Here is a 15494-nt window from a genome sequence, read left to right as displayed (position 1 = left end):
CATTTTATGTTTTTATGCTTTTTTTTAATTAAGACAACTTTGGAGGAACTATAAAAACCTTTTTATGGTTTTAGATAATAGTTAAAAAAAACTTCCTATGCAAGAAAAAAAAAAGTTTTTTAAAATAATAACGATTGCAAATTAATTTTTGCAATTTGCACATTTTTCAGATAAAAGTTAAATATAAAAGAACACATCCGCAGATAAGTATTTCTCAAGCTTTAAAAAAAAAATTATTGTAACAATAATATTAAATATATGTAAAATTTAGATCATTCAAGAAAAAGTAAGACAGTACATAATTTTGGTTGCTGTGATATTAGGGAAGCAAGTTATAATTGTATTTTTTTATCAGCTGTTGATAAATGTGTTTTGAAAGTTAATTTTTTGAATAAGTAATACATTTTGTTAATATTTTAATGAACCTGGTATTCAGTATATACAGACAAGTACATAATATGGAATTTATTGGACAACTACTATATAATTTTTGTCCTTTTTATTTATCTTATTGGAAAGTTCCAATAATCCCGTTGCCCAAACAGTTGTTTAAACGAATTCACTTATCGAAACAAATAGTGTAGGTACACCTGATGTTCCGAAGGAATATCCTATTGATTATAATAGATAGTTGTATCACAATTGGAAAAATAATGTAAACAACATCTCTGACTTGAGGCAGTAAAGACTGATCAGGACATTGAAGATAATACTCAACCTGAATCAAAGCTTGATTCCCAACTCGTCGCTAAAGAGACTGATACGACTAAAAACTCACCTGTAAAAAGTATTTAAAGGAAGACTTGGATGATAAGATGATTAAGGAACATACAATTGAAACAAACCAAACAGTTGTATTTAGAATCACTCACGGGAAGAACAAAAGAAAAGAAAATCAACCTGACATTTCTACTGAAAATATAGTAAAATCAAGATCTTTTTCCAATCCCAAAAGACCTGCATCCAAACTGACACAAGCAAAAAATGGCGAAGAACAATCCTATAAACAGTGTTAACAACTATGATTTCATTTTTATCTATAAATGTTAATTCCCTTCAAACCTTCGGGAGAAAATATCGTCTCTCTAGATTGCTAAATTTCCGGAACTTCCCTGGTCTTATCATTCTATGTGATACAAGATGCGACTTGGATAACCACTTCTCATTACCGGACTACTATGTGTCTTACACAACTTTTAATAAAAACTTCATAAATTCTAAAAGAGGTGTATCATTGTTGATTAAAAAATTTATCAATCCCAAACTTTAAATGCTCACAAGGAAATCTTGTGAAAGCACGATGTTGAAGCTAATTTTGATGCAAAAATCAGAACCAGGAGTCGAAATTGTTTATTTTTAGAGGAAGTAATTATTTGGATTAACTCAAGTCCCTCTGAAAAACAAAAATCATATCCCTTCAATCCAATTCAAAAATACCAACATATCAATTTTACTATTGTTTTGTGAAAAGATAATGGCTTTAGGATTTTTTCCGGACTTCGCTTCAGAGAGCAAAATTGTTTTGATTCCCAAAAAGGGCAAAGATCCATCAGTATATAATACGCACCCTCTACAGAAAAGGAGTTGGTGATTACATGACTCACATAGTTGGTGTTATCTTATCAAAATCACGAACCTTAATTCATTACAGAAATAGTCTCGAATATTTTGAAACGAAGAGGGGAGTTTGTCAAGGGGATCCTCCGTCCTCATTGCTTTTTATTATATGTATTGATGAGCTACTGCATAATTTGCATAATGAGTCCCTAATGAAAGGTTTCAACTTGAATTGGTTCCAACTGAAGAGCTTGTGCTACCACGACGATTTAACAATGGTATATTCTGGAACAGCCTTTCGATTAAGGAGACCTTGGATGTCTTAAGTTTATTTTTCATAAAAACAGGACTAGCAATCAATTATGAAAAAACAGAGTTGATAGGTCCCTATCACGGCTTAATTGAAAAACAGTGGCCAGACTTCAAAATGGCTTAGGAAGTTAGAGTTTTAGGCTCTTGGATCCGAGCCAGCAGTGTGGAAATGAATCTGCATGATATTTATATGAGAATGAAGAAAAAAAAATTAACTTTTTCTCTTCTCTAGGTTTGAACATGTGGGAGAAAATCGGGGCCTGGAATATATATATAATACCAAGTGCAGTACATCTACTTTGTGTAAGTCCTTTTCAAATGATAACATTCTTACAAATATCAAATATGGAATGCACATTTTTCGAATTTCTCAGGAAAAAATTCTCCAAAAATAGAATCTATAACTATTTAGATTATGGAACCTTAGACATTCTCAATTTGTTTGATTTTTGGAAATCTCTCAATAGTATCTGGATTCGTAAACTATGGTACAGGGAACATTTCAGGCAGGAATATTTCAATCATATTTCGATACGGGAAAGTAGTGGTTTTTTATATAACCCACAGTATGGTCTCTTAAAAATATTATCAATATTCTCAAGATTTTCAGCTTGAATAAAAAGTTTTTGTGATGGATCAAGAAGCATTCCGAAGAAATATGAACTTTCATTGAAATCGGAGATGTTGATGAGGGAAAGTTTAAATCACATGAACATAACAACCATTTGCTCCAATATCGCAAGGGATTTCATTACATCTAAGTCCTTGATCAATCAAATTGCCTCTAAACGCTTATCTTCGAGTTTTGGCTCTTTTGTGAATTTCCAAAGACAAATTGTGCCTTTTAGGTTGAGAATTTTAATGACCTTCCTAAGGAACTGTTCCAAACTCCTTCTCTTCCCCCCTTCCAAAAATATTTAAAAAGACAAAATATATCCCAACGCAGCCCAGCAGATTGTATAAGTGCTATAAGAATTAAATTCCCAACTTCTCCTGAAAAAAAGGTTTAAATATCGTTTGCTAACAGGCACACTTGAAAGTTTTTCAAGGACGAAATAAATTTATGCTTTTTCTGCAAAGAAATGCCTCAAACGACAGATCACATCATGTGGGAATGCGTCCAACTAAATTTGACCTACATGGGTATTATACAACTCATTGAAGAGCGACATGGTAAGATACTTGGAAGGATTGACTTTTTGACAACAAGTAAAAACGCTAAAACTAACGCCATGATGACCAAGGTACAGTATATTTTATATAAGCCAAGGACTATAAAGGACAATAATTTAAATTGAATAATTCCTTTTTTAACTTAACTGAGGGACCAGTGACACCATGTTGCAGCACCTATGAGGGGTGGGAGAAACTAGTCATTTAGTATTTGAGGGGGGCTTATGTGTCGAACTTTGAAACCCCTAGCTTAGACTAAAAATAAATGATGAGGCATTTTACCACAATGGACTCTTTGACATGCAATTGCGTAGAACCAATTTGGTATGTCTTGTACTTTGTATAAGAAAGAGGAAAATTACAAAAAACGCGAACATTTAGGGCGTAGGAGGAGGTAAAGCATTAAACCACGTTTATCCTTGTTGGAGAGCGGAAGTCAAATTATAAACATGTGGTCTTGAATAATATGGCCAGATGGGATAAATTACGTCATAGGGAACAGGGGACATAAATATAAGAAAATAGCAGAACCATATACTTTTTTTTTTTTTTGTTTGAAAAAAATAGTTACCTTTTCTGAAAAAACTTAATTTTAGAAATAAAATATAACACTATTTTCTTAAAAAAAGTTATTCTAGAAATAAAATAAAAATCAGGGCCTGGAATATATATATGATACCAAGTGCAGTACATCTCCTTTGTGTAAATCCTAAATCAAGGACGCTAAAATGAACAAGGCACCTGGTCAACTAAGGCTTACGTTTGAATTTTATAAAAAGTTTTCATTTTATTTGGTTCCAATTTTACTATTGGTTTATGAAAAGGTAATGGCTTTAGGATTTTTTTCCAACTTCGCTTGAGAGAACAAAATTGTTTGAATTCCCAAAAAGAGCAAAGCTATCTTAAGAACTTATGTCCTCATATGATGCAAAATTCCATTGATAAAATTCAATTGTTTTTTTTTTCGATAAGCCATATTAACTTAAAAAGGTCATTTTAGAAATAAAATAACTACAATTTTAGAAATAAAAGCTAGATTAAACAAAAAACCAATGTTTTAATAAAAAATATGTGAACAAGAACTAACTTCTCTATGAGTGAGCCTAAACTGAATCAAATATCAAATGAACTTTGTTTAAAAGAAATGGGGTTGTTTGATATAGTACACGAAATCATGTATTTTATCAAGGGAAACTCGTTCCAAATTTTAAGTTGATTTGACCCGTGAGATTAAAAATCAATAAATAACATAAATAAATATGACATGAAAAAAAAAAATGGTTTTTTTCCATTTTTGTTTACGTTTCATTTATTTTTATATATTTACAAAAAAAGAATCACATAATAGGGAGACAAAATAAGATAAAAATAATATGATAATAATATTACCTTTTCTATTTTTGCAAAATAAATGTGCAAATTTTATTGATTAAATGAATATAAAAAATAAGATAAACACATAGAAAAACCATTGAATGACACTTATTTATATAATTTATACTTCAAATTCCAAAAGATAAATGACTTTTTTTATGGTCAATTTTGGTTGTGATTTTCTCTTCATTTCATTATAAATATATAAACAGTTTTTGTTGGTTTATAAATGGCTTTAAAGGGCTAAGATAAGACACATACAAAAAAAAATACTGTTTTTTTTTTCTTTTTTGTGAAGGAAATAAAGATAGGCTTTGTAGTAAATGAAGCGTAAAGAAAGACAATTTACGTAAAAGAATTAGAAAATAATATATAGATGTTGATACTTATCAATTATGGTTTGCTAGGGCTTTAAGGTATGGATATTAGACTGCCCCGGTTTTGGAGGTGAGCTTTAGAGTTGTCAATTATAATCGCTTTGGTCACTTACCGAAAAATGATATGGCCCTGAAAATCAGCAAGGAAAAAAATGTTCTTCAAGACAACTATATTTCCAAAAATAAAGCGGAAAAAAGACTCAAAATCCGTTGGTAGTAATTAGCCAATTTTTCCCAACTCTAGAATTATTATTCAGTAATTGTTGGATATTCAATGTCAACCAATCAACGTTCAAAACACTGATACCTATAAGGAAAATAATTGGCTGACAAGAAAACACAAAGTACATTTTTTATGTTTTTGAGGTAAAACCGTGCGTACAATTGGCATTAGCTGCCTGTTGTATGGCTTAAGGTGGATAATCTGAATACACTATAAAAATTTGAAAACATCACAAGGGCCGAGGCGTATACAACTCTTAGAATATCCAAGGTGGCTCCTTTATTGAAGGATAACGACTGGAAGTCTTTCAGGCAGAAATGGTTAACCTCATAATTTGCATCATGTTTGAAAGAAGAGCAGCTTATTTTTCATGACGTTTAATGTGATTAGATTGTAAAATAGATATCAGAGTGCAAAGATAGGAATAGGCTCTAGTCCCATTTCGTATCGAGCATGGCCTTATACACGAATGATTCCGTTGTCGATACTCCATTCTTCTAAGAGTCCAACAAGGACATACACTTATTAATCCCCAACATATCCTTATTACTGTTAATCTTCGTCTTTCATGAACACACGTTACTATACTTAAATATTATCTCCAAAGCTCTAAACTAAGTGACAAAAGAAGATCACGTGATCAATACTAGTACTGAGAAATATTCTTACTCTTTTACTCGAATATTACTCTAGAACTAATTACAAAGTCTCCATGAAATCATCATTTCAACTCAAATAACAAGATGTTAATTAATGGAATAGTTGCTTAAATCATGAGAGCAAATGATAAAGTGATCTCATCTGTGGTATCGTAAAAGCGACATCTTGCGTGGAGAATTTTTGTTAAGTACATCAAGGAATGTTTTCAATCAAAAAGGCACGTTTTTCCACTTTTTTTAAAGTGTTAGACTTCTCTTTCAGAATTAAAGAATTATGATATCCGCTTTGCAAAATAAAATAAAAATACTGCTCGCTAGAGTATGCTTAGAATTTACAACTATAGTGATTTTTTATTTACTTTCGAATCAAAGGATTATTTAGTGTCTATTGATGGAAAATTACTTTATTTTAGGCGCATTTTAGAAGTACAAGTACTTGTTTGATTGAGGGGATCTATAAAATAACAATTATTCCAATTTAGTTGGTGTTGTAAAAATACTAATGTTTTCGCACCGGTTCCCATACTAATTTGATACTAACTCATAAATTTTATTAAATTCAATATAAGAAAAATGATTTTTATACCTTTTTTTTTACGTCATCAACAGGCCAATATTTGTATGAGCTAAGACGTAGCAGGTATTGGTTTCAAAACGATTTTAGAATGGTACCACTTTTAATATGTCATTACTCCGGTACAACTATGCTACTGTTACACCGAACAACACTAGTATAAGATAGGTCAATTAATTGAAGAAGTTATAAGACCATTTTGATCCTAAATACCCAAGTAATACAAGTTGATTGTATACTGACAACTGATTTTTGTTGATCTTTTAGATACAGAAGTATTTATTAGTTTTCTCTATTAAATATTAATTACTTTTTAATGCTCAGTCAACAAATGAAGCATAATGAAATACATTTGCATTTTGATCTTCAGACAAGACACGTATATGGTAGGAAATTGCTATTTTTCAGATTGCAACAAATTCAAAATTTGAAAGTTAAGATCTTAATGAATTCACACGATAAAATTGAAGCTCCTTCAAATCAATCAAACATTAAAGGCTGAAACTTTGAAATCATCATTTTGTCATCAATATGGGCCAGAAAATTCTTTGATGCAAAATATTTTGAAGATCACACCAAATACAGGGAATTATTATGCCTACATATGCCCTATTTCATCACATTCAAATGATATATAATTTACATAAAAATTAGATTACTTTTTTAAAATTAATATTTAAAAAAATTACTAATATGTTCAGTTCACATGAGTAAATTGTTTCAATAAACAACAAAGCATTGAGGTAATTAAAACTCGAGCACCAAATAAGTTTACTAAAAATATATATTTGCAAAATAAAGTAATCTTGATAATGTTTATATTATCTGTTTATCGCTGTCTCTAACTATTTAATTAAAACACATATTTTTTTTACTAAAAAGAATGTATGTAATTAAAAGAAAAATCCGAACCAGGAGTCGAAATTGTTTATTTTTAGAGGAAGTAATTATTTGGATAAACTTGAGTCCCTCTGAAAAACAAATACAAAAAAACACCATATCCCTTCAATATTTGTTAAAAATGAATCCCTAATTACCAAATATGCAGTTCCAATTATTTTTGACTAAAATATAAAACAAAGATGTCATTAAGCTTATTTAAGTGGTAGAAATGACTATTTCTAACTAAAAAACGACAAATTTCGTTTTTTGATAGTTCAAAAGTTTGGGAGATTACGTATAATACTTTTACGACGTAATAGCGCTGATGTTGCACCGTTTCTTACACCAGTTTCGCAAAGTAACATTTGGAATACGTTATTACTTCAAACCCACTACATATTGATCCGGTATACTAAGCAACACTCTTTCAGGTCAAAGATTTATAGTCGGTGGTCTACAAGGGACATATCTCTTAACTTTTGTCATTGTTCACTAAGAGGGCCAATTTTTGGCAATGTGCATAGAAGACAAAATAGAATATTTTATACATCACAATTAAAATAATTAACAAATTTTCACAATTGAATTTTAATCAATGGAGGTAACCATCCTATTTATCCTTTTTCAAGGGATTCTTGCATCATAAAAATTGAATACGCCTTCTTTGGACATACATTTAGATAGAAAAATAACTATTTTTTTACTTCCTAAGTTGTTTTAACGCAAACTCTAGCTTAGGGACACTTAGTTTAGGGTTTTGGTTATTATAATATTACTGAATTTTGGACGATTAAATCAATATATTTATACTATATAGGTTTAATCCAAATGATATCATATTTAATGAAATTGTTTATATATAACATATCCTAGTAAATTTCTATAGTTTATATTACATTTTTCCGTAACTTAATAGTTTCTTTATATTCTTTAATTTTTGATAAAAGCCTAATTACGATTGTCCATAAAGTCACAATTTATCAAGTGACATAGTAGGATCAAAGCTGTTGTGACAAAGTGGAGAGTGTCACTGGTCGCAAAAAATGTAAATATTAGAAAAAATATTTTTTACGGTAGTTTGATAAGTCAGGTAAAATTGTATGAAACAATAATACAAGACATTTTTTACCTCATCAAACCAAAATATCCCGTATATACTGTGGATAATAACCCGTGTACAGGTAAAATAAAAAATAATAAAAAATTGAATCATAATTTTTTGGTGGATACCCGTTTTTACCTGGACATTTGTCATATATTTATACTTATTGACGGAAATTTTGAGTTTTATTTTTAAAATGCTCCTTTAATTTGTCAAATAGAGTTGTACTGATTAAGTATAAGTAAATAATATAGTAATACATTTACTCTATCTGAGTTAGGAATCTTCTTAATATATATTTTATTCTTTTGGAACGCCCGGAGCGCGAACCTATGCACATTGAGCTCAAGAGAATAATTTCTCCCGAGCGTTTTGTCCATTGAGTTCCAGGTTCGTTGAGTCTATCCCGTTTTGGACCTGTATATTTTTACACAAATGATGTGTCCTGGAAGTGACGTAATCACAACTTTTGTAGAGGGGTCACTATGGATGACTCGCGCATATAGAACGATAATACTACTACTGAAGATATTATTGGGAGCCCTTGACCTCCTACACCCTTTGATTATCACTCTACTTGGCATCATACATGTTATGCAGAATCTTTGCAATCCTGGGGTCTCATTAATTCCTTAATGGATGGCCAAAAAGTAGAGAAAAATAACTTTTTTGAGATTAGAAAAGGAAAAACAGTTGATGATATCCTTCTTTTTTATTTTTTGCTCATTATTTACCACAACGTAGAGGTGGTAAACATCTCGCTCTGAATGATGATTTCCCGCTATATCAAAATAATTATATATGTGGGTAAATACATCAAAATAACAAGTTGCTAGTATTAATATGGACTGAAAGACTATAATACCACATGCCTTGCTCCCACCTTTTCTTCGAGTTCTCCAAAATACCCTCTCCCATTCCTCAGTCATCACCAGGAGTGTTGAAAATCAAATCAAAAGAAAGGTGGAAGTTTCATAAAAATGACTTCATAATTTGAAATCACTTTATAACGCAATTTTTCATTATTATAGTCTTTCTAAAAGTGGATTGGTCAATAGCCTTTGGGCCCATGAGTTTTGGAGTACTATCCCTCATTAGTGACTCCGACGAATTCATACATTATTATTTACATCTAAAATGTTTTTTTGTAAAGCAGGTTATAGTTATATGAAGTTACAATTTACCCTAGTAAATATTAAGTACTAAAAATACCCTAAACCCATCTCTAGCCTCAGCTAATACAGAACTAATATGTAGTTAGTTTTCACCAGAAAGTTTTTTAAGCACAATTTAAGTATATCAAATTACCTCTGTATCATTTAGCCTACCCCTTCCTACCCATAAAAACTGGTACTTTAGCTTCAAATGGTTATTTTTCTACATTACCTACAGTGCAACACAATAATAACCCACATAGATGACCTTATATTTAATATTTTTATACTGTTCTAATGAAATAAATATATATATATTAATAAAAAAATTTTTTTTTTACAACAGACCGTAGTAGTGGTAATTCCGTTATTCATTCCATTAACTTTAAAATCTACATATTAACGCTTAAGCGATTGTCTCGTTCACCTTTCCTTGACTGTTAACTCTCAATACTGAGAATACAAGGATAAAAATTTAGTATTCACTTAAATAATTATTATCTAAAGCCAAAAAGTGTCAAGACGAAAATATTAGAAGGCGAAAGCGTACAAGGAAAAACATCACAAGGCAAATGCATAGAAGGGAACACATTCAGAGCGAATCCTCTTAGAACCCATTTTGATCTCTGGTTCATATTTTTTCCGATGTATTGTTTTGTATGAAATTATCCAGTAAGAGCTGCAAATTTTATTAGTTTAATATAACACCTATCGAAGGAATAATACGTTAATTGTAAAAATTACATCATGGCGTAAACATTCATACACTGTTAAATTCTGATAATATTTGAATTTTATATTAAATTTTGCAAATTTATGGAGAGAATAGTTCATTAAAATATCTTAATCCAGAGCTAGAGCCAACTACGATATCAATACTTGTTTAAATATAACTGGCTACGCAACAACTTTTTATCAAGTAGAGACAATAAGTATATGAAGTTGAATATTGTTTTATAATTAAATATACCATGTCCTAAATTCACCCTTTGAATAGAATTATGTTGGTGAAATCTGTCGACGGAATGAAAAATTGCATGTGTCACAGTGAAAAATGATAAAGTGGCGTTATCTGTGATATCATAAAAACCTAACTTTTCATTAATCATTAACTTTACATAGACTATGAATTTACTCAACCTAACAAGAACGTTGCGTTGTTTGGTATAATGACCTAGGATTTAAGTCATTTCTTGTGATATTTTAATAGAAGAGTATTCTTATATTAGGTATTTGTACTAAATCTTCATGTATTTGAGTTAGTTTTTGAAATCTTTTATAATATGAAAGATAAGAGTATAAGTTTGCTCACACGTCCTACTTTCTCTTTCTATCTCAAAATTGGAGGCAGTGGTAGTGGAAAGTTGAAACTCAATTATCCAACTGAAGTGATGCGTCGCAAATCGAAGAATATATTATTAGAGTAAATGGGAAGGATCTCGACTTTTTCAAGATACTTTGATCACATTATGTGGAGGAAATTGTTAGTTTGTCTTTTTTGGAGTATTTGGAAAGAGGAATGGTACTCGGAGTCAATTGGTTCATTGAGGAATGAGGCCTACCAGAGGGGATCACATCTCATTATATAAAGAACTATATTTTTTTAAATAAATATTCAGTAAATACAAGAATGATTGTATAATCATATATCTAAACTTATTCTATCAATAGGGATAGATGAAATCATAACACAATTAAGTTAAACTGAATTATAAAATATAAATTACTCGTTAAGAGATCTATTTCCAAAAAGAAAAATGCCGAAATAGACAAAAATAAACAAATTTGCAAAATTTCTGAATGTCTTGAAAGTAATTGTAATGTAGTGATTCTTGGTAGATCCAAAAAAGAGTCGTAGTACCTTATATAATAGATGTGTTCTCCAATGGCCTTTCTTAAGTCCACGGAATGACTATGACCCCTACCTCCTGAATATTTTATTAAAAAAAACTTACGACCATCTTCACATATTAAGGCTCTCCATCTTTATTCATGATCCTCCAGCGTGCTAGTTCTAAGAAGATCTTGAAAAAGAGGAGAACCTTTTTCTTAATTCATTTGTGTATGAAGAAATTATTATCAACAATTATTTTTTAATATTTAAAAATTATATTTATCTAGTTCAAATAAATATGATAAATTAAGGAAGTTCTTATTTTAAAACTATCAAATAAGAATGTCATAGATAATTTAAACAATTATTAATATTCTAACTAATAAAAATATTAATAGGATAACAATTAAAAAAATATAATGAAATAAAAAAATAGGTTAATATACAAATTTCAACACTTTATTATCTTTTATTTTCATTATCATTATTTTCTGTTGCTCAATTCTGTTTATATTTACAAATTTCCTTCTAATTCTTGATATATATTCAATAAGTATTCCATTCCCATCCAAACTCTCCATCGTTGATATTGATCTCTTGATCATCATCTCCATTATTAGCTCTTGCCACGTACATGTCTATCTATATTTTTTCTATCAAAGCTTCTATTTTTAACTTCTCTGAATGACTTGATGATGTTGATACTAGCCAATCAGCCTTCGTCATTCTGCATTTCCATTATTTCCGCACCCTCTCCTCTACTATGTTAATTAATGCCTGTTCAGACAGAGGAAGTACAAAAAAGTTAAAAAACATACAATCAAGGGGACGATAAACAATTTGTTCTTCCTCCCATTTCAAAATTCACCTATAACTTTATTTATTTGAAAAATATTTTGCAATAAAACAATAGTTTAAATAAAGTTTTACATAAAATCAATGGAATAGATTTTATGCTTATTTGTACGAAATTAAATCATATTTTATGTACTTTTTAAAGCTTTCACAAAATACGATTTTAATTAATTTAATGAACTTCATTTTAATTCTTCTTTGATTGTATGTGTATTTAGTTGTATAATAATAAATCCCCCCCCCTAGTGTACATACATAATATAAAAAGTAATTGCAAACAAACTGTTAGTGAGAGAGAGAGGAAGAAAGAGTTAACAAAAAAAATATCAATTTGAAATAATAGTCATGCCCACTTGATTAATGGCTGCTAACATATGTATATATGTAATAATATGTTTCCACAAAATAGAATTTTCCTAACATTGCAATTATTAACAAACAAAAATAAATAGAGGGTGAGTCGGATTTTTTTACACTTACTAAAAGTCCAATGTAAAAAATACCCGCACAGACGGATAACTACTCCTTGGTGGCTATTATTTAAACAAAAGTATTCTTACCGTTATTTACTGGTGAGTACTCAATTTTACGCGGGTATTTGCCATATATATATATCAATATTAACGGGTGGTTTCAAGTCTTTTTTTTTTTTTTGTTATGAGATTTTAGCATGACTAAATTACGAAAAACGTAATTTTTATCGAATGAAAAAAAAGACAGCTCTAAATCAAAACCAATGTATGACTGTATTTATCTATATTTTTTATTCAATATGTCACCCTTCACAAGCAATAATATCCTTGACACGCTGGCAAATATATTAGTAGCTATTGATGACGAAGGCCTGATCTATGGCTAACCACACGGTCATAATGGCAGTTCGGAACTAATCCAAATTTGAAAGAGCTGTGTGGCATACATTTTCTCCAAAGTGACCTAAACTACAAAGTCTAGGGGTTGAGTTCAGGAATGGAGGAGGGTCACAAGGATTCAGGCCATATGTCAGCAACATTGTTTCTAATCAAGAAAATATTCCAGCGCCTAGTACATATAGCCATCCCTCATAAGTTATTTATAGTCATTTTCTTAATTGTAAAGGGAAATATTCTGTAATTCTGAAGATTATTTGTATTAAGAGTAAGTAGCTTCAAATTATCCATATATATTAAAATACCTGTAGTCTGCAGTTTAATTATTCGTGTGCATTCGTTTAAAAATTTACACCAGAAACCCATCCCTATAAGATTTACAGAACATTGCATAATTATTTTTGGTCAGATAAACTAGATATAAAAATAGTCTTAGTAAGATAAGGAACAAAAAGCTTCACTTTTATCAGAAAAAAATGGCCATCTAATTTGATAAACGAATTTAAACTCGCGTGCTATGGGAAGTTGGGAGGATCTCTACATATATTTTTAGGCAATTGAGGGTATCCAGGTCAGCTGCTTACAATATTATGAAAAATGATGGGCTCAAAAATGAATAGTGGGATTAATACAAATGTTGAAATTGGGCATTAATTTTAATCTATGGGATGGAACGAACTTACCTGATAAAAGGTTACATGTAGTAAAAGTAAAGGCCACATATCGAGACCAAGGCTTGTTATGTATGTAACCCTTAATATCAATAAAATTATTAAAAGCAATTTCACCCATCTATCATACGTATATATACTATTTATTTCTAAAAACTTTGCACATACACTCCTAATTAACGGGGTAAATCAACTTTGCTCAACAAATGCCGGAATAAGAATTTTCTGATAATATAATTATCATGCACTCAGAATTCATAAAACGTACAAAGTTAGTAATTGCTAGAATAAGGAAGGTACAATTAAAAAATATTCATCATGCTTAGTGTTGTCACAATACCAAAATTATGTACTGGTTCCTGTAGCAAAAAATGTCAATATTTTGGTACTTTTTCGACAAAAATTAAAAGAAAAATGAGATAAATCATTGTCTCGAAATTGTAAACCGAAAAACAAATAAGTTTTTTTTTTTGTATAGTTGTAATAACATTAAAATAGCCCAAATATATGATCGTGGTGTTTGATGTATAAAGTGGGAAAATGTCCTTCCGCACCCTGTATTTTTTGCAAAATGACTCTAATTATGTGTGTATGTTCAACGATTATTCTTGTACTTGTGTTGTGGGGAATATAAACCCTAGTGAACGTTTTTGTTGTAGCTTTCCCCCCCTCCTCCCCACTTGTATGTTACAAACATACATACATTTCATAAGCTTTCCTTCACCCTCCCTTGTAACCTTTTGTGTTCTACAATAAAAAGAAAAGAATTTATAATAACACACAGTAATAACCCATTAATGAGATAATATTTAGATAACGATTAACAACAACCTAATACTACAATCTGTATTGTCATTTTTTATAAGAAAAAGAAAACGAGGACAAAAAGCAATGAATTATAATTAGAGGTCGTTGTAAAGGTAACCTATTTAAGGCTTCATAAAGGCAAATTAATGTCCCTTTTATTATCTAAGGGGTTTGTAAGGATAAATACACGTAATACACATACTATATACTGAAACTAATGACAATAAATCATTTTGTAAAGAAGTTTATTTATTTTTTTTCACGAAAATATCTTTGAGAAATTAAAATTTCCAAAGTTTGCGTTCTTAATCCTGAATTGTTCAAAGGGTACTTATTAGCAGTGATGCCGATCAGGAGCATTTTCAGCATGTTTAAAAAAAAGGAAAGAGAACATCAACATGATAATCCTTACAATTTGATGAATATTTTAGAGGAGAGCTTCTTAGCTGTCATGATGTTTCATTAGCTGTGACAAAGGGATAGTAAGAAAAATAAATAAAGAAGTACATAGGCAAGAATTACTACGATTTTTTTTTTTAAATTCTATTTGGAGTCCATCAAGGACTTACAAATATAACTCCGCATTAAACCCTCCTTGTTACTCTCAAACTTTTATGAGCAATATTAAATTAGGTTAAGAATAATATTGAATGTAGTGGAAAAGGAGGTTCACTATTCAGGAGTTAAATAATAATGACAACAGCTTACTAAAAAAAGATTAACTCTTCAGTTTGGCAACTCCAAAAAATAAATTGGGCGAGGAAAAAAATACATACAATTTTTCATCACTATTTATTAGTTGAGTGATTCAATTGACCAGTATTTAACCATGAATTTCCGATTTTTTAAATCATATCAAAATTGAAGAAATACGGCGTTTAAACGTTCTACTTTTGACTTTATATTCCAAATCATCAAACTTCAAAATAGTCCTGTTCCAAATTTCAAAAGGTAAGCTCATTAAGCTCCAAAAATATACAAGAAACAGTAGTGTCGAGTAATAAGACATTAAAGTGATACTGACTAGTATTTATTTATATCTCATGAACAATTAAAAATGACGTGCTGAAA

This window comes from Lepeophtheirus salmonis, chromosome 8 (assembly GCF_016086655.4).
Source record: "Lepeophtheirus salmonis chromosome 8, UVic_Lsal_1.4, whole genome shotgun sequence".
Classification (NCBI taxonomy): domain Eukaryota; kingdom Metazoa; phylum Arthropoda; class Copepoda; order Siphonostomatoida; family Caligidae; genus Lepeophtheirus; species Lepeophtheirus salmonis.
The sequence above is the reverse complement of the archived record's forward strand: the minus strand, read 5'-3'. Positions refer to the sequence as shown.